The sequence below is a fragment of the Arvicola amphibius genome, chromosome 1 (assembly GCF_903992535.2).
Source record: "Arvicola amphibius chromosome 1, mArvAmp1.2, whole genome shotgun sequence".
NCBI classification, from domain to species: domain Eukaryota; kingdom Metazoa; phylum Chordata; class Mammalia; order Rodentia; family Cricetidae; genus Arvicola; species Arvicola amphibius.
Window position 1 is genome coordinate 913,557 of NC_052047.1, and position 20,187 is coordinate 933,743.

At 42.1% G+C, this 20,187-nt stretch overlaps 1 protein-coding gene across 1 annotated transcript in view; it reads left to right on the forward strand.

The window, feature by feature from the left end:
* Dipk1a (divergent protein kinase domain 1A) overlaps window positions 1-20,187 on the forward strand; it is a 70,499-nt gene that overhangs the window by 21,255 nt on the left and 29,057 nt on the right. The gene's annotated exons all lie outside the window — the stretch shown is intronic.

A 20,187-nucleotide genomic window follows, 5' to 3' on the forward strand; every position in this document is an offset into this window, starting at 1 on the left:
ACTAGAGGTCTAACCGTGGCTACCATGCCTGGTTAATATCACTATGCCTGGTGGTTTATATAGAACTAGAAGTCTAACCGTGGCTACCACATCTGGTTAATGTCACTATGCCTGGTGGTTTATATAGAACTAGAGGTCTAACCGTGGCTACCACATCTGGTTAATGTCACTATGCCTGGTGGTTTATATAGAACTAGAGGTCTAACCGTGGCTACCACATCTGGTTAATGTCACTATGCCTGGTGGTTTATATAGAACTAGAGGTCTAACTGTGGCTACCACATCTGGTTAATGTCACAATGCCTGGTGGTTTATATAGAACTAGAGGTCTAACCGTGGCTACCACATCTGGTTAATGTCACAATGCCTGGTGGTTTATATAGAACTAGAGGTCTAACTGTGGCCTTCCTGCATTCCTAACACCCTGCCGGTTGATCTGTATTCTCAGCCCTACTTTGACTTTTTCTTATGTTTTAGACGTGGTCTCACTAGAATGGAGAATCTTTGGTATATGCCCAGGAATGATATAGCTGAGTCTTGAGGTAGATGGGTTATCAGTTTTTCTGAGGAATCTCCATATTGATTTCCAAAGCGGCTGTTAAAGTTTGCACTCCCACCAGCAATGGAGGAGTGTTTCCCTTGCTCCACATCTTCACCAGCATGAGCTGTCACCTGTGTTTTTGATCCATTCTGACAGGCATAAGATAGAATAGAATATTAGAGTTGGTTTGATTTACAGTTCCTTGATGACTAAGGATGTTGAACATTTCTTTTAAGTGCTTCTTGGCTGTTTGAGATTCTTGTGTTAAGAGTTCTCTGTTTAGATCTGTACCATATTTTTTTATCGGATTTTTTGGTTTGTTGATGGTTGATGTCTAATTTCCTGAGTTATGTATATGTACATATGTACATGCATGTATATATGTATATATAGTATATTAGCCTTCTCTCTGATAAGGGGTTGGTGAAATCTTTTCCCATTCTATAGGCAGCCATTTTGCCTTGTTGACAGTGTCCTTTGCCTTACAGAAGTTTTTCAGTTTTGTGGGGTCCCATTTATTAATTGTCGATCTGAGTGCCTGTTCTATCAGTCTTCTGTTCAGCCATGCCAGTGCATTCAAGGCTGTTCTCCACTTTCTCTTCTATCAGGTTTAGTGTATCTGGTTTTATGTTGAAGTCTTTGATCCACTTGGACTTGAGTTTTGTACAGGGTGATAGATATGAATCTATTTTGCATTCTTTCTATATGCCAACATCCATTTAGACCAGCACCATTTGTTGAAGATGCCTTCTTTTTTCCATTGTATATTTCTGGCTTTTTTGTTAAAAATCAGGTGTCTGTAGATATATAGATTTATGTCTGGGTCTTCGATTTGATTCCACTGATCAACCTGTTTTTATGCCAATACCAAGCTGTTTATATTACTATAGCTCTGTAACACAGTTTGAAATAGGGATGGTGATACCTCTGGAAGTTCTTTTATTGAACAGGATTGTTTTCCTTATCCTGGGTTTTTTGTTTTTCCAATATGAAGTTTGTTATTATTTTATCAAGATCTGTATAAGAATTGTGTTGGAATTTTGATGGGGATTCGTTGAATCTGTAGATTGCTTTTGGTACGATGGCCTTTTTTAACTATGTTAATCCTACCAATCCATGAGCATGGGAGATCTCTCCATCTTATGATATCTTCTTCACTTTCTTCAAAGACTTGAAGTTCTTGCAATACAGGTCTTTTACTTACTTGGTTAGTACCCCAAAATATTTTATATTACTTGTGGCTGTTGTGAAGGGTGTTTGTTCCTTGATTTCTTTCTCAGCCCCTTGGTCTGTTGACCGAGTTTTCTGTCCTACCTGGTCCCTGAAGCAGTTCAGTCCCAAAGAAATACACAGAGGCCTATATTAATCATAAACTGATTGGCCTAGTAACTCAGGCTCCTTATTAACTCTTATAACTTATATTAGCCCATAAATCTTGTTAGCCACGTGGCTTGGTACCTTTTTTGGTGAGGCAGTCACATCATGCTTGCTCAATGTCTGGGTGAGGACTGCAGGCTGACTCTCTCTTCCCAGAATTCTCCTGTTTTCATTGCCCCCCTCTACTTCCTGCCTGGCCATCTTGCCTATACTTCCTGCATAGCTATTGGCCAATCAGCATTTTATTAAAATAATACAAGTATCAGGGTACAGACCATTGTCTCACAGCGTTGGTCATTTGTAGATAGGAGGGCGACTGATTTTTTTTAGTTAATCTTGTATTGAGCGACTTTGCTGAAGGTGCATATCAGTTGTAGGAATTCCCTGGTAGAATTTTTGGGGGTCGCTTATGAATAGTATCATATCATCAACAAATAGTGATACTTTTTTATATGTGTATGGCTTTTTTTGAGACAAGTTCATTTTTTAAGTTATTTATTTTGGTTTCAATGTGTAGCCCTGGTTGTCCTGGAACTCGCTCTGTAGACCAGGCTGGCCTTGAACTCAGAGAATTCTGTATTTAAAAGTGTGTGCCAGGAAGTAGAAAAAGACAAGATTTCCTAAGTAAATTAGAGCATGGAGACCTTGGGAGAGGGTTGAAGGGAATGGAGCAGAGAAAAATGTAGAGCTCAATAAAAATCAATTAAAAAAAGAAAATACAGGGAAATAGAAAGGCAGATTGTAGGAGATGCTAGCCATCCCCTGGAGTAACAAGATGTACTAGACCACAGGTAAAGTCATGAGTCATGTGGAAATTCGTAGATTAATAGAAATGGGTTAATTTACAAGTAGGAACTAGTTAGCAATAAAGCCTGAGAATAGGCCCAACAGTTTGTAATTAAAAATAAATCAATAAAAAATAAAAGCACGGGCCACCAGGCTGAAACAGATCTTATAGCTAGACTGGCCTTGAACTGCTCTGTCGGCAAGATGACCTTGTACCATGTCCACTTGCTTCCTTCTCCCACTGCTGGGATTACAGGCAGGCAGTGCCATGCTCAGAGAATTTACTGGTATTTAATGAACCTCTTGTTCATACTTTCAAGCCACCAAGACATAGGTACCCCAAGATCTGTAAACCTCCATAGCCCTTCTACTGAAGAACTGGCCTTAGAGATCTCAGGCTGCACAAGGAGGTTTCCCCTCAAACTTTAGTGGCCTGATAGTGCTGAGCCAGCGATGGTAGCCCAGGCTAATTTATTTTTCTGAATTGCCCATGTCTGTTGACTGACCTGTGTTGAGTTTTTCATGGTTGACAGTTGGGTGAAAGCTCTGGTTAATTTTTAAGTGTTAAGTCCTCATACAACTTTCCCAAAGTAACCTGAATTGATAGCACTCAAAATTGATCCACACCAAAGCATTGCCGTGACCTCATCTGTTCCTCCCTGACTTTACTGCCTTGAAGCAGGGCCTCTCACTGAACTGGAAGCATGCCAGTTTGGAGAGGCTGGCTTGCCAACCAGCTCTTAGGGTTGCCTGTCTCTTTCTCCATGCCTGGCTTTTTATGTGGGTGCCAAGTGTTCAAACTCAGGTCCTCATGATTGTTCGCCTAGTCCTTGCCCAGCCCCCACAATCCTAATGTCAACAGTTCATCAGTTGTAAACAGAAACTGTACTTTTGTTTCCCGGCCACCCTGACCCAAATAATCACACAGAAACTTATTAATTACAACACTTTTTGCCAACGGCTCAGGCATATTCCTAGCTAGGTCTTATATATTAAATTAACACATTTTCTATTAATCTATGTATCTCCATGGGGCTATGGCTTACCGGTGAGGTTCTAGTGTCCTCCTTCAGCAGCTCCATGGCGTCTGCCTGACCCTGCTTTCTTTCCTCCTCTATCTCTGCTTGGATTTCCCACCTTGCTATATTCTGCCCTGCCATAGGCCAAAGCAGCTTCTTTATTAACCAATGATAATAAAACATAGTCATAGCATACAGAAGGGAATCCCACATTTTCTCCCCGTTTCTGTCTAAATAAAAAAGAAGGCTTGAACTTTAACATAGTAAAATTACATATACAAAACAGTTATTAATCAAGAATTATAGTTACAATATTTCTTTGCGAGTCTAAACTTTCATATCTAATTTATTTTTTATCATAACTAAGGAAAATTATAACTGTCTGTCTTCAACTCCATCAAAGACCCCAGAAGGATATAATATCACCTAAGTAAACAGGAAGTACATTATAAATAACTTCCAAAGTTCTAGCATTGACAGCAACATATAGTAAGCACACATACATATACAAACTTTGAATAACCTATTCTCTAGGCAAAGTCAAACATAAACCATTCAGGTTCTGCATGGGATAACACTAAGCAGCTCAGTGTACAAGTTTTTGGTATCTGACAGCCCTGGTACTGGATGTGACTGGACTCAGACAGCTGCCTGACCTTTATGCTTTTCTGGTTCCCTTTCAGAAAAGCCATATGTAGGGTTAAAAACCATTACATAGATAAATGATTGCAAAGAAGATGAAATTCAAATCTCCATAATGTCAACTATGTATTACGTTTTTTTGTCATTTTTTCTCTCTGACTATGCAGAACTAAGTCTCTAACTTTAAAAAATAATAAGATGGTACTTCCTGACCAGATATGGAGCAAGACTACAAAATAATATAAGGATAAAGTAAAGATCTTACCCTTTACTTATCTGGATCAATTTTAAAATAATGTTATTAATTTTCATGGTTCTATTTTTATTTGCTCATTGTATAGTTTTAAAGAATCATCTAGAGTTTACAGATGAAGTTTTTTTGAGACATGTAGCAAACTTTTTCTTTTGGGCCACCATCCAGCTCCCAAATCACAACATGGAGACTTATTATTAGTTTTGAATGCTTGGCCTTAGCTTAGCTCTTATTTTTATCTGTTTCTCTTTATCTGCATTTTGCCTCAGGGTTTTTTTTACCTTTCTGTGTATCTTACTTTCCTGCTATCTCCTTGTTTGGCTGGCAGCTGTCTGGCTTCTGGCCCCAGGTGTGTCCCCAGCTCCCTTGTTCTCTCCTTTTTACCTATATTTCTCTTCTTATTTATTCTCCTGCCACCTGCCCTGCCTATCCCTCTTCTGCCCAGTTACTGACTGTTCAGCTTTTTATTTACCAATCAGGTGCCTTAGGCAGGCAAGGTGAAACAGCAGCACATCTTCACATAATTAGATAAATAATTTAATAACAAATAAATAAATGCAGCATAAACAAATGTACTACAACTTTACACAATTAAAATAATATTCCACAGCATAAACAAATGTAACACATCTTTGCCTAGTTAAAGTAATATTCCACTGTGAGACAGATCTTCTCTGTCTAGCCCAGGCTGTCCTGGTACTCAGCCCTGTAGTCCAGGCTGGCCTCGAACCCAAGCTCTGACTGCCTCTGTCTCTTGATAGCTGGGATTAAAGGTGTGCACCACCACTGCCTGGCAGATTTTCTTGTTTTTAAACCAATTCTGATTTTTTTGGTGTGTGTGTGATTGTAGAACCTAAAATACATAGTTTATTTCTTCATTCATTCATTCATTCATTTGGTTATTTTCAGATATGGTCTTGCTATATAGCATAGGCAGACTTTGAACTCACGGTCCTAATACACAGTCCATTTGAAAGCTATTGTGAGCATCCACTGGAATGGTACTTGCTAAGCAAGACTGACAACCTTAGCTCAATCCCTAGGACCATGAAAGGGTGGAAGAAGACAACCAACTCCACGGAATTGTCCTCTGACCTCACACATGTGCTGTGACATGCATGTCCAGGCACATATACACACAATCATCATCATTACCAAATAAAAACAAAACTAGTTTGAGCCAGGCATGGAGTTTCACACCTGTTACCCAGCACTGGAGAAGCCACAGGTTCACTTTTAGCCGAGGCTACATAGTGAATCCCACACTAGCTTGAGTGAAATCTTGTCCTTATTAAACTGAAATAAAATCCAAACCAAACCAAATAAAAACCTGCTTGCACAAGGTCTTGCAAAAGTAAAAGTTACATTGAGTATTAAATAGAAAAGAGTCTATGACTAAGATGAAAAGTGGTTTTTTTATTTAATACATGAACATCGTGTTTTCTTTTCTTTTTGGTTACGTATGTTAACCCGTTTGTTGCAAGCTATTGCAAATGGTAGCACTGTTGCTGGTCTGCAGACTGACTGTGACTGCAGAAGTGGTGGTACAGGTCCAGGTGCCCCCAGCCGTTGTTTCCCATTGGGACCCCAGTGCCAGGTGCCAGTGATTTATTCATCTCTTCTTCATCTTGGTCTTGCCACACGGGACAAGTGTTCTTGGTGTGTTGGCTGATTTCAGGTTTTTTCACCATTTTCCTGAGGGAGGCACCATAGCAGATCCCGTTTACCGACGATCCCAACCTTCTTGGCATTTAGACATGTCACTGGACCTTAGCCGATATCTGTAGAGCTCATGATATATCTACATACATACACACACATATACACGCATGTACACACACACATATACACACATATATACATACATACACACATACACACATACTTACATATATACAGAGGTTAAACAGTTAATGCACTGACTCTCACGACCGCATTCGGTTCTGACACCAAGCAGCTGTGTGATTTGGGGCAAATGGCCTGTGCTTTCTGGTCTTCAGTTGACTTGTCTGTAACATGAGGGCAGGGCTGCACCCCCTCTTCAGTAAATAATCCTCATTATTGGTGAGTGTAGGAAGTTAGACAGAGCAAGTCCATCATCAGAAGTCTCTGGGCAACAAACGATGTGCACCTGATATCCTTCATCTTGACACTAAGTAACCACAGACCAGCCGGCCATCAATCTCCATCCACAGAGCAGCCGCCCTTGTCCATGGATAGCAGACTGGAAGAGAGCCAGCTTTTATTTTGCCAGTAACTCTCTTGGCAAATAGGTTTCCCTAGAGACGACTGTTTAATTTGTGGTGTAGTGCATGGTTTGGTGGGGAAAGAGGGATGCAGAATGCACATTTGTTCCATACTACCTGTGTCTCACGATGCTCTGGGGGGAGGCGAGCCAAGATGAAATGAAATGAGGGTGAGAAACCTCACAGTTTGTGCTGATTCTGGAAGTGAGTTTAAACTGTGCATACACAATTATACAAATTTAAAATTTCTGCTGTGTGTTTAAGATAAGCATCTTGCTGGGTTGTAATGATCGCATGCCTTTAATTCCAGCACTTGGGAGGCAGATCCCTGAGTTCGAGGCCAGCCTGGTCTAGAGAGAGAGTTCCAGGACAGGCTTCAAAGCTACATGGAGATACCCTGTCTTCAAAAACCAAAACAAACAAAACAAAAAAAAAACCCAACATCTTGCCAGATTTGTCACTTTAGACTTTATTTTGTTGTTGTTGTTGTTGTTTTTGTTTTGTTTTTTCAAGACAGGCTTTCTCTGTGCCACAGCTCTAGCTGCTGAACTAGCTCTTATAGACCAGGCTGTCAGCCTGTAGCACCATAGAGCACAGTGGATAGAGCCTCCCCCTGTTAGCCTGTAGATCATAGAGCACAGAGGATAGAGCCTCCCCTGTCAGCCTGTAGACCATAGAGCACAGTGGATAGAGCCTCCCCCTGTCAGCCTGTAGATTATAGAGCACAGAGGATAGAGCCTCCCCTGTCAGCCTGTAGACCATAGAGCACAGTGGATAGAGCCTCCCTCTGTCAACCTGTAGATCATAGAGCACAGTGGATAGAGCTTCCCCCTGTTAGCCTGTAGATCATAGAGCACAGAGGATAGAGCCTCCCCTGTCAGCCTGTAGCACCATAGAGCACAGTGGATAGAGCCTCCCCCTGTCAGCCTGTAGATCATAGAGCACAGAGGATAGAGCCTCCCCTGTCAGCCTGTAGACCATAGAGCACAGTGGATAGAGCCTCCCTCTGTCAACCTGTAGATCATAGAGCACAGAGGATAGAGCCTCCCCCTGTCAGCCTGTAGATCATAGAGTACAGCTGATAGAGCCTCCCCTGTCAGCCTGTAGCACTATAGAGCACAGAGGATAGAGCCTCCCCCTGTCAGCCTGTAGATCATAGAGTACAGCCGATAGAGCCTCCCCTGTCAGCCTGTAGCACTATAGAGCACAGAGGATAGAGCCTCCCCCTGTCAGCCTGTAGATCATAGAGCACAGAGGATAGAGCCTCCCCTGTCAGCCTGTAGACCATAGAGCACAGTGGATAGAGCCTCCCTCTGTCAACCTGTAGATCATAGAGCACAGAGGATAGAGCCTCCCCCTGTCAGCCTGTAGATCATAGAGTACAGCCGATAGAGCCTCCCCTGTCAGCCTGTAGCACTATAGAGCACAGAGGATAGAGCCTCCCCCTGTCAGCCTGTAGCACCATAGAGCACAGAGGATAGAGCCTCCCCTGTCAGCCTTAGCACCATAGAATACAGTAGATAGAGCTTCCCCCTGTCAGCCTGTAGATTATAGAGCACAGAGGATAGAGCCTCCCCCTACCAGCCTGTAGCACCATAGAGCACAGAGGATACCACTGAGTCACCCTGCCCCCAAAGTAACCTCCACTTAATATTCCTGCACATCTTTACATTTTAAATGTTTATTTATGTATTCTCTGTGCGTGTTTGTACATGAGTTTGCCTCAGCTGCAGGACACATGTGGTGGTCTGTCGGGTGTTCTGTGTTGTGTGAGTCGGTGGAAGAAAACAGGCACATCAAGATGAATTTTTAGGCCTGTGTGGCAGCAGAAGGTCTAGCCTCTGATGAACTGAACTTCCAACAGCTGTACAAAGGCATATTTATTGATTGTTGCATAAAGTTGTTTTTCAGGTAAAATATTTCCTTATTCTGAGGACCCTAATCTAATCTATGTTTCTCTAAAGATAAACATCACATGCCCTCATGACTTTAGTCCTTATTGTGTATCTTTTGCAATACATAATAATCCAAGAGCTTCAAGTGTGCAGGAGGCATCTTATGACCAAAGTCATGCAACAGCTGTAATGCCCCTTCAGAAAGATAATTTTACAAATCACGGGAAATAATCACGGTTTTCCACAATAATTCTTCAGGGTCAAAGTACTTCTAGAAAATGGCTAATTCACTATAATGTTTACCCTAGATACAGAGACTGCTAGATTTCTATAGCAGCAGTCAGAGAATGACTTTCAGGAGTCAGTTCAAGTTTTAGGGCTTGAACTCAAGTGGTCAAGCTTAGTGGCAAGTGTCCACCCCCTGAGCCTTCTCATAGGTCCCAGGATTCTTAATATTCCTTTGACTAAATGTACCTCTGATTACACTTGTATACGTTCAGGCAAAACACTCATATGCATAAAGAATAAAAATAAGTAAATATGTAAAAACAGTTTAAAACACTTGGGTAAGTAGGGGCTATTCTATATAATATGTATTTTGTTCAAAAAATTGTAGACTGGTGGGAGAAGTAAGCAAATACTTGGAGGGATAATTGTTAAGTCAGGCGTATTTTTAGAGTACCACAGAACCCAAAAAGGGGCCGTTATAGTGAGGGTCATTATATTAAAACAGGGTCTTGGTTATGCCGCTTAGATTGATCTTGAACTTGTGGTAATCTTCCTGTCTTACGTCACCTGCATTCTGTGATTACAAAGTATGCTGTAAAGAGTGGATGTAACCAGGGATTTAGAACCAATGTTTGAGACCTTCCGGGAATCAAAAAGGACAGAAATTGATGGAAGGAAATGGCCAGTGACCAACGCTCAAACTGGTCACCTCCTGATGTTCTTGTGGCTTGGCTTCTGGATAGTCTCATCTCCTAAAAAATGTATTCAGTTGGTATGAAGCCGGGGGCCATATTGAAAATGTGGCTAGTGAAACCCTTCTCTCCTTTTTTGGGTTTGGAGATGGAAGTATTTTATTCTGAAACCTACCGATCTCATCTTGTGACAAAAATCAGCCCTGGAATTGAAGGTTTACTCTAGGTGGGTGGAGGATCACACAGAGCAGCCTCACGGTAACAATGTTGAGATACTGAGTTAAAACACACAGTGCTTTAGCTGCTGGTGAGGTGAGAATGCGCTAGACTCTGCACGCTAACCTACCACAACTGAAATGATTCAAATCTGAATTTGAAAAAGTACGTGTGTGAGTGTGTGTGTGTGTGTGTGTGTGTGTGTGTGTGTGTGTGTGCACTGTATACACCTTCGCAAATGTGTTGTGGGTGTTTTGGGTTTTTGTTTTTGTTTTTTTAGTTTTTTGAGAAAGGGTTTCTCTGTGTAACAGCCCTATCTGTCCTCAAACTCAGAGATCCGCCTGCCTCTGCTTCCCAAGTGCTGAGATTAACAGCATGCATCGCCACCACCGCCCAGCTGCAAACGTATTTTTAAATTTTTCTTTGTATTTATTTATTTGGCGTGTGTGTAGGTGCGCGTGTCCTGTGGTCAGGTGTGCAGGGTTGGAGTTGATTCTCTCCCTCTACCATGTAAGACCTAGGGATCAAACTCTGGTTGCCAGTGGCTTGACCTGCTCAGCCGCTTCACCAACCGTATCTCCACATGTGCAGGTTTTGAAACAGCTACTTAAAGACTATTTAAAAATAAATGCAAATAAAAATAAATACAATTATTTAATAATAAATACAAAAAATACAAGAAAGAGGGCTGGAGAGATAGCGCAGAGGATAAGGGCACTGACTGCTCTTCCAGAGGACCCAGGTTCAGTTCCCAGCACCCACATGGCAGCTCACAATTGTCTGTGGCTCCAGTTCCAGAGGATCTGACACCCTCACACAGACACACATGCAGGCAGAACACCAGTGCACATAAGATGAAATAAAAATCTTTAAAAAAAAGAGTTGTGAGTCTGAAAGGTTATGACTAAAGACTATGGCATGTAGCTGCATTTTTGCGGACAGTAAAACAAACAAAGAAGTGTGGTTGACTGAGAGACAGCTGAAGATGAACCTAAGAATAGAGTCCGTGTTGGGAAAGATCTACGGACTTCAGAAGGACTGCCAGGATGGGGAGAGCCATCGAGTTCTTTTTTGTTTTATTTTTAGTTTTTTATATTTTTCAAGACGGTTTCTTTGTGAAGCTCTGGCTGTCCTGGAACTCTCTTTGTAGCCCAGGCTGTCCTCGGACTCACAGAGATCTGCCTGCCTCTGTCTCCCAAATGCTGGAATTAAAGGCACCACCGTTGCCTGACCCCATCAAGTTCTTAGTAAACATTTGCCCAGCCACAGAGTTGAACCAAGTCCACCGATGAATCTGCAGAAGTGTTTACCAAATTGGCGTCTGGGTTAAATTCAAGTGCAGTTTCCTCCTGGTTGGTTGTTCCTCTGGGACCTGATTGTATAATTAAGCACAAACAAGTCATCTGGAAAATCCGCTCCCTCAGGCCTGGCTAACCACAGATTCAGAAGTTCAGTTAAGTGAGAGCTTAGTAGAACCATGTTAAACAAAACAAAACAGAAAGAAAAAGTTTAAAAACAAAACAAAAACACTGAAAGTAAATACTTTTAAATGTCTCAGGAGGCAGAGGCAAGAGGATCTCTGTTGGTCAAAGCCAGTCTGGTCTACATAACAAGTTTTAGGACAGCCAGAGCTACATAGAGAGACCCAGTTTTTTTTTAAATTAACTTTCTTGTGTTTTTGAGCTTTTAAATTAACATTAATTATTTTAATGAAAAATCTATGGATAAAGGAAGATGATAAAAATATCATTACTAAGCAAAAAGAACATATAAAATAGTGGAATATATGTGAGAACCAAATGTTAAGATTCTATTAGACAGCTAAACTGAAAATATTTAAAAAGTGATAGCGTTAGCTAAACAACATAAAAAGGAATATTAAAAACGCTATCATATTAATTTTTTTCTTTTGTGACAGGATCTCTGATATCCCAGGCTGGGCTCTTCCTTTTTTTTTTTTTTAAAAAAAAATCTTTATCTTTTCAAATTTAATTTTTAAATTTCATGTGTATGAATGTATATGTGTGCCACATAGCACAGTGCCCATGGAGGTCAGAAGAAGGTGCTAGATCTTCTGAAACTGGAAATACAGATGGTTGTAAGCCACCATGTGGTACTGAGAACTAACTAGGCCCGAGCCTTTTTCAAGAGCAGCAAGTGCTCTCAACTACAGAGGCATCCCTGAGCCTCACCTCTTCCTTTCTCCCCCAAGGGCTGAAGTTACAGCTACCATGCTCAGGCCCCAATGATAAACATTAGTCTTTTTAAGTTTGAAATGCTTTTTCTGCTTTATTTTTTTATGGGGGTGGTGGTGAGGATGATAGAATCAAACTGAGGGCCTTGAGCTTCCTAGGTGTGTGCTGCCCTGTCACACCAGCCCCTGACTTAAGTTGTGTTTTTTCAAATAGGCAAGATGAACATGAGAGCTTACTGTTCCTCTGCAGTGACCTGTCAGCTGGCTTGTAATGGAAGCACAGGCTGGTGACCGGCAAGCCTTGTGATGCTCTAATCAATTGTCCTCTGGCAACTCAGAATAGAACTCTGTTCCTTGCCTTGAGCATTTTATAGATCACTTGCTCAGTGTCTTTCTCTGCCTTGTGCTTTTAATAGATGGCTTCCTGCAGTCCTCAGTCACTGCCCCTCTTGAAGTTGACAGGGTCGCCATACCTACCGAGTCCCCAGTAGCCCACCCAGTACCTTTTCTCTATAGGTGTCTGGAGAGAAAGGAGAAATCTGAAAGTCTCAGGACAGGTGTGTGTTCCCTGTCAACACTGGGTTACATAAATGTCCACTAAAATGCCCTCCTGGTGCTGGATGGTTACCCATCAGTTAAGACTCAAGTGTGTTCCCAGAACCCATGTTGGGTAGCTTCACAACATCGTCTACTGCAGGGGATCCAGCACCCTTTTCTGGTCTCCGCGGGTACCCTATACACACAAGTGCCCATATCAACATATATTACATGAATAAAGATACACTTTTTTAAATGTACCTTTATGGGGGAGCCTATGGCCTGTGCAGGCTGGGACCTTTAATGGTGCCTTCAATTACAGATGGCACCAGGAGTTTCCTTTATGTACAACTCCTGATCAGGAATTTTGTTTTTACTTTCTGCCCAGCCCTGAGGAACTATCCTTTCTAGACTGTTGTCACCCTTGAGACATCATGCTCAAGGCAATACCTCCTCATGAATCTTTGTTTTCTTAGATGCCGCTGTTCTATCCTCAAGGGCGCTTAAAGTATAGCAGCTTGCACTGGGCAGTGGTGGCACACACCTTTAATCCCAGCACTCGGGAAACAGAGGCAGGATGATCTCTGTGAGTTCCAGGCCAGCCTGGTCTACAGAGGGCTACACAGAGAAACCCTGTCTCAGAAAAAAAAGCAAAAAGTATTGCCCCTCCCAAGTGTATACCACCCTCCCTCACCTCACACCACCCTCCCTCACCTTACACTACCCTCTCTCATCTGACAACGACCCTACCTAACTTCAAGATTTTGGTTTAGCTTTTGCACATTATATATTTTCTGTGTATGTCTGCTAGATTTAATCTGACATGCTCATCTTTGAGAATATCATTTTTCTTCCATGCTCTTTTTCAGGGAAGAAATTGTCTTCTTTCCTGAAAAATTTCACAATTTATCAGCCTAGAGTGTTTTTCTGTAGCACTTAAAAACTAGAACACAGAACTACTTTCTCAACATAATTGTCAGGCTCTTGAGGACCAAAATAGTGCCTCATTCTATTCTTAGGCAATTTAGGACAAGCAACCTGGGATTTTTTTCAAAAATTGTTTTTAAAAAGTATCCGTAACTACAGCAAGTCATCATTAGTCTCCCGGTAGTGAAACTCTGGCTTCCTCTAAACCCTTCCAGGAATGCTCAGATCTGTCTTCCAGTTCTCTAGGCTACTTTGTGTTCTGTGAATGTTTTTCTGTCTGTCACCATGCCCTACACCCCTTCCTTCCTTTACAGCCTGGCTACTTTGTAGCTGCCACTCCCGTGCTGGGATGCACAGTGTGTTGTGAGCCTGGGCTCTCAGCCTGGTTCTTTTTGCTGGTCAGTTTAAGCAGCGTTATTGCTTTACTGCTCCAGCACCAACCCACCATCTTTATCCCTGGCTTTGTGCTAGTGTTTTCTCCCTGGGAGTACAGCTCTTTCCTGGGAAGACACTTAGCACTAACTACAAATTGTCCCCTTCATTCAGACATGCTGTTACCATCTAAGGCTGAATTCAGTGACCATCTCCTCTGTCACCTCTAGCTACACAGTTTCTGTAGAGATCCTATCCGGAACATGGTTTTTATTATGTGCTTTTGAAATTATGTTCTTATATCCTGTCTGGGCTGTAAGCTCTTTGAAGGAAAGACCTATGTCTCACACAGAGTCTCAGAATGGCCCCTTATGCCATTTGTGCCACAGTAGATTTGGCTCAAATAATACATCATTTTGATTGATGGTAGTCTTCCTTCAAATGAGAATTTTGTGCTGAATTGTCTAATATGTTTTTTTTATTTTAAGGTTGATGTTAAATCAATTTATCAAACACTCGGTGAGTTCCTATGTATCCTAATTACCACCTTCATGTATGTAAACAAATGACCCTCTAAGGTCAGGGTAAACTGGGTCATTTTAGCAGTCTGCTTGATACAACCTAGAAATAACTGAGGAAAGTTAATGGGAAATTATCTAGATCAGGTTGTCCTTGGGCGTGTCTGTGGGGATTGTTGCATTGTTACTTGGTGTTAGAAGACCCAACTTGTGGGTTGTACCATTTCATGGGCGAGGCCCCACACCATATGAAAAAAGTTGCCTACATTAGCAGAAGCACAGACAGAATGGCTCTTTCTCTCTGCTCTTGACTGTACCTGTGATGGAACAAACTCGAGTTCCTGTCCTGCCCTCTCCTGTTCCCCTTCCACTACTGCTGATCCCCTTTCTCTCCCCAAGTAGTCCTTGTCTACGTTCATGTCTCTTTTTCTGGGCTGTTCATCCCATGAGTTTAAGTAGGGTTATTTACAGGAGCACAGACAACTTACCAGTAGTTACAATGGTGAACAAACGTCTGCCCTTCCCACCAGCAACCACTGATTGCCTGTAGATCCTCAGGGCCGGAGAACTTTGTGAGCCACTGCATGCCGCATGACAGTGTTGATAAGCCTAGTCTGCATCTTGTTCAGAGATAGTTGCCGCCGCTGCCGCTACTGCTGCTGGTTCAAGAGTGCAGTGGTCGTCTAATGCCCAAAAAATAATCTGTAAAAGTCCATCTTTTCTTCTACTCTTGCCTTTTTTCTGCCTCCTTTTCTGTGTGGTTCTCTGAACCTTGGAGAGGGTGAAGTAGTTGCCCCATTTAGGACTGAGTAGTTACTTCTTGGAACATCGATTAGTTACGAATCTCTACAATAACCACTGCCTACTAAAAAGGAAGTTTTTTTGATATGGGCATATGCATTCCTGTTCAGAATGCAGTTATACAGACCCGTGATGCCCACTTTCAGAGCAGCAGTACCTTCCCCACTGTGGCCTATGACCTTCCCAGACATAGGTTTTTGACTAGGTTTGCTAAACATGAATTCCTTTCTGTGGAACAGGTATCAAATACGATCATAAAATGATTGGTTATTCCTACAACAGTCATGCCCCTGTTGCATCAACGGGCACACCTTGCCTGAAGCTGGTGCCCAGAATCCATTGCTGAGGAAGACTTGATGACAATTCTACCCAGCAGCCTGCATAGAACTGTAGCACAAATTCTAATTGGCCTTAATAATAAAATCCGGAGTCAGCTATCAGGTGTGAAAGCTGAAGGATCAGAGAAGCAGAGCAGCCACTAGAGAGTTCTTACCTCTACCAGAGCTCAGACTGAATCCTCTGTATCTGTATCTGAGCTCCTGTCTCCTCCCGCCTTAAATTCCTCTCTCTGCCCAGCCATATCACTCCTGTCTCCACCTCCCAAGTGCTGGGATCACCTTTGTGTGAACTCTGTTTCTCTCTTAGACAGATTCAACTCTTGTAGCCCAGGGTGCCTTGAACTCACAGAGATCCACCTGCCTCTGTCTCCCAAATCCTGGGATAAAAGGTGTGTGCCACCAGTGCCTGGTCTCTATGGCCTCTAGTGGCTTAGCTCTGCATTCTGAACTTCTTCAAGCTTTATTTTTATATTACAAACAAAATATCACCACATAGAACTTCCAGCAACCTGCACATCACCTTCTAGAACTATAAAAGGTATGGCTGAGATTTTTTATTGTTTACATAAAATCATTTCCTAGATGGGCCTGCTGGGATGTTCTTACAATCCTAGCACCCGAGACACCTGGGAAACTGATGCCCAAGAATGGCCAGTTCCAGACCAGTGTGGACCGGGTAACAAAGTGAGACCTCATCTCAGAAAAAGGGGGAGGAGACTCTTCTGTATTTCTGCTAAGCTGCTCTCAGAGTGCACCGGAACTGTTATCTCCTCTGCCTCTCACTCTCAGAAACACCACGTGTGCTCTTGTCTCAAGTAGAGCATGGCCTGCTATCCTCAGTCTTACATTACCGGCACCCTCCATGCGAATCTCCTTCCTTCCATCAGCCACGCAGAATCTGCATGAGACTTTGATCATCAAATACATTTTACTCTTAGATAAATTCAAATTCAGGAGAAGTATGCTTTAGTCACCCCCCAAGCAGGAAGACTCACTTTCCCTTTCTTTTGTATACTTTATAAAAATTTTTTCCAAGACAGGGTTTCTTAGTAGCTTTGGAGCCTGTCCTGGAACTACCTCTTATAGACCAGGCTGGCCTCGAACTCACAGAGATCCGCCTGCCTCTGCCTCCCGAGTTCTGGGATTAAAGGTGTGTGCCACCACCACCCCAGAAAATGTTCATTTTTTTACAGCAAGCTTTTGCAATTTTTATAATTAAAAGATAGATATGGATCTATTTGGAAAAATAAAATTTAGTAATAATAGCACTGTAGTGCTATTTAAGCCTGTTTAATTACCCTCTTTATACATGCTCCCACACCACCCCATTACTACTACTAACGACACTGCAAAACAGTGCTGAAAATTTGTTTGAAGAGCAAGAGTCATAAAAAAATGTTTGTGGACTGGAGAGATGGCTCAGCGGTTAAGAGCATTGCCTGCTCTTCCAGAGGTCCTGAGTTCAATTCCCAGCAACCACATGGTGGCTCACAACCATCTGTAATGAGGTCTGGTGCTCTCTTCTGGTCTGCAGGCATACATGTAGACAGAATATTGTATGCATAATAAATAAATATTTTTTAAAAAGTTTGTGTTGAGTCAAAATGGAAGTCTTGGTGCACATGGGAGAGCTCTCTATCGTCAGCCCTCACTCAGCTCCATCTGTGTGTACGAGTAGACCCCGGCACCCTCCTCTGTCCTACGGCCGAGGTCTTAGAAACGATTTTCTATGTGAGTCTGAGAGACCCTCCTGCGCTGGACAGCAGAAAGAGCTGAAAACTGATGACATCTTTAACCCTCACTGACATGTGCAAGGCTGACCTCATGTATAACTCGAGAGCCATTCTAATTCTGGTGTGAATATGTGGACAAAGGCTGTGCAGACACTGATGCAGACAGAATGACAGCAGAGGAGCCCAGGACCCCACTGTGCACTGGAAGGTCATAAGGTTGCTTCACAAATGGAAAAAGTAGAATGGAGATCTCCATGAGAAGGCCATGCCATCTTTTGTTTCCCTGTGGCTCCCCCAGTATCCATGACTGGCATTAACCCACCAGACTCTTAAGTTCAGTGAATCTCTTCTACACTGTCCTTGTGCCTTAAAGTCAGGAAAATCCCCTCCCACAGAATAAGAGTTGGGTATTGTGTATTATGGGGGTTTGGTCTATGTATATTTTTATTGTTTTTGTTACTGTTTTTAATTTTATTTTATGTGCATTGGTGTGAGGGTGTCAGATCACTGGAATAATGGACAGTTGTTTTAGCTGCCATCTGGGTACTAGAATTGAACCCAGGTCCTCTGGAAGACCAGTCAGTGCTCTTAGCTGTTGAGCCATCTCTCCATCATTGCTGTGGGACGGTTTTACCCTGTAAACATTTGTTTCTTGTACTTGTTTAATAAAAAGCTGATTGGCCTAGTATCTCAGGCTCTTTTTATTAACTCTTTCTTACATCATACATTAACCCATTATTCTTGTCTGTGCTAGCCATGTGGCTCAGTTCCTTATTCAGTGAGGCAGTCACATCTTGCTTCCTCTGTGTCTGGGTCATGACTGTAGACTGCAGAATCCTCTTCCCAGAATTCTCCTGTTCTCATTGCCCTGCCTCTACTTCCTGCCTGGCTACTGACCAATCAGCATTTTATTAAACAACTACAAAGAACAAATGTTTACAGGGTAAAACCATTGTCCCACAGCACATCTATCTGAAATTAAAGCTATGCAAAATAGAAAAATGTTCATGTTGTTTGACTTGTAAACTATTGTTAAAAGCCTCAGAAAATAATCGAAAAGAATAAAGCAAAAAATCTGTGTATGTCCTTGCCTACACACAGCCGAGTGCAGGAAATAAAAGTTAAGAAATTAAAAGGGTTAGGTAAATAATAATCACTTGGGTGGATGGAATATCATTGCAGTATTGAATGCCATTGTTAAAAACCAAGCTAACATCATTTGCAATGCAGAAAGAATGCACACTGATTACAGTTGTCTGTAAAGTAAATTGCATTTGGATAGCCAGAAAAGCAAATGGATAATGAAAACCACTCTTCTAGTATAATAGAATTACAGACACATTTTTAAATATTACTGTTTTTCAATGTCTAAAACTGGGGAAAAAATCTAGAGTTTCAGATTGTCAGTTAATTCAGATTATTGTTGTCCTGGGAGATTTGAGTAAAAAAAAGAAAACTCTGGAATATGAGCCCTTTCTCTTTTCTTCCTTGGCCCAAATAATTATGCCCTAGGAATAAAGGAAACCGCTACTTTGTTACAGAGTTAATAAAAACAAACATGCTTGGGATTATGATACTAGAATGGCTTCTGGGGAAATGCAGACTCCATTCTTAGAAGCTATTAAGAGAAACTACAAGTTCATCTCCACTCCGGCCCCAACAACCACTCATCCACTTTGTGTCTCCATGGATTTCCCTATTTGAGACATTCCATCTGAATGGAAATCATACGCTATGTAGCTTTTGAATCTGGTTTCTTTCATGTGTATGTTTTCAAGATTCACCCTTGTGGTATGCACCAAGACTCAAGGGTCTCTTGTGGCCCAGGCTGACTTTGAATTTACTATGTCGCTGAGGAGGATGAACTTTAAATGTTGATCCTTCTTTGCCTTTTGAGTGCTGGGATCATAGGCATGTGCCTCCATTGGACCCAGGCCCTGTGCATGCTAGGAACACTCTACTAAGCTCCATACGCATCCTTTCATTCCTTTATGATCAAGTAATAGCCCATCGAATGGGACAGCGTACTGTTTATCTGCTCACCAGTTGATAGGCATTTGGATCATTTCCAGTTTTTGCTGTTTTTAGTAATGCCGCTATGAACACTTGGAGCATGTCCAAACTCTTATGTGGACATTTATTGTCAGTTCTTCTGACTGTATACCCAGAAATGGAACTGCTGGGTCCTGTGCTGAGTTCTTCTTTAACCTTTTGAGAAACTGCCAGCTTGCGTTACAGAACAGCCTCTCCAGTCATTCCTGCCAGCAGTGTTCAAGTCTGATATCTTTTGGCATCGCTTCCCGCTCTCAATGCAGTGCTTGCTTTGTGGTAAACAATGAGTAGACGCCAAACTTCTTATTGATGTCCTCACATCAGGGAAAACTGAAGTAAGTGAAAGGGAGGAAGACATATTCTCAGACTTCCAGTAGGTAGCTGAAACCTCAGATACTGTTAAAGCTCTAGACATGGCCACAGTTTGTATATGGCTTGTCCCCTAAGTTTCATGTACTGTAAGGGTGGCTCCCACTGTACCAGCATGGAGTCAGCAGAATGGCAATGTCGATATATTACTTATCTTTTCTCTCTATTAGGATTGGAAGAATGATGTAGTTCAAAGAAAATAAGCAGAGCAGAGCAATATAAAGAGCTCTGCCAGAGTAAGGGCTGGGAGCAGGGTTCAGCCTCTGGTACACACTGCATTCTCCCCTGTTACAAGCCTTTGAGAGGAGCGTGGAGTGGGCTGGAAGGCTCAAGCAAGTGAAACCCTGTTGCAAATACCTAATACATTGTAACGCTTTTAGAGTTACTTTTAGGGCCCAGGGAGATGGTTCAGTGGTTAAGAGCACTTGTGGTTTTTGCAGAATGCCAGGGT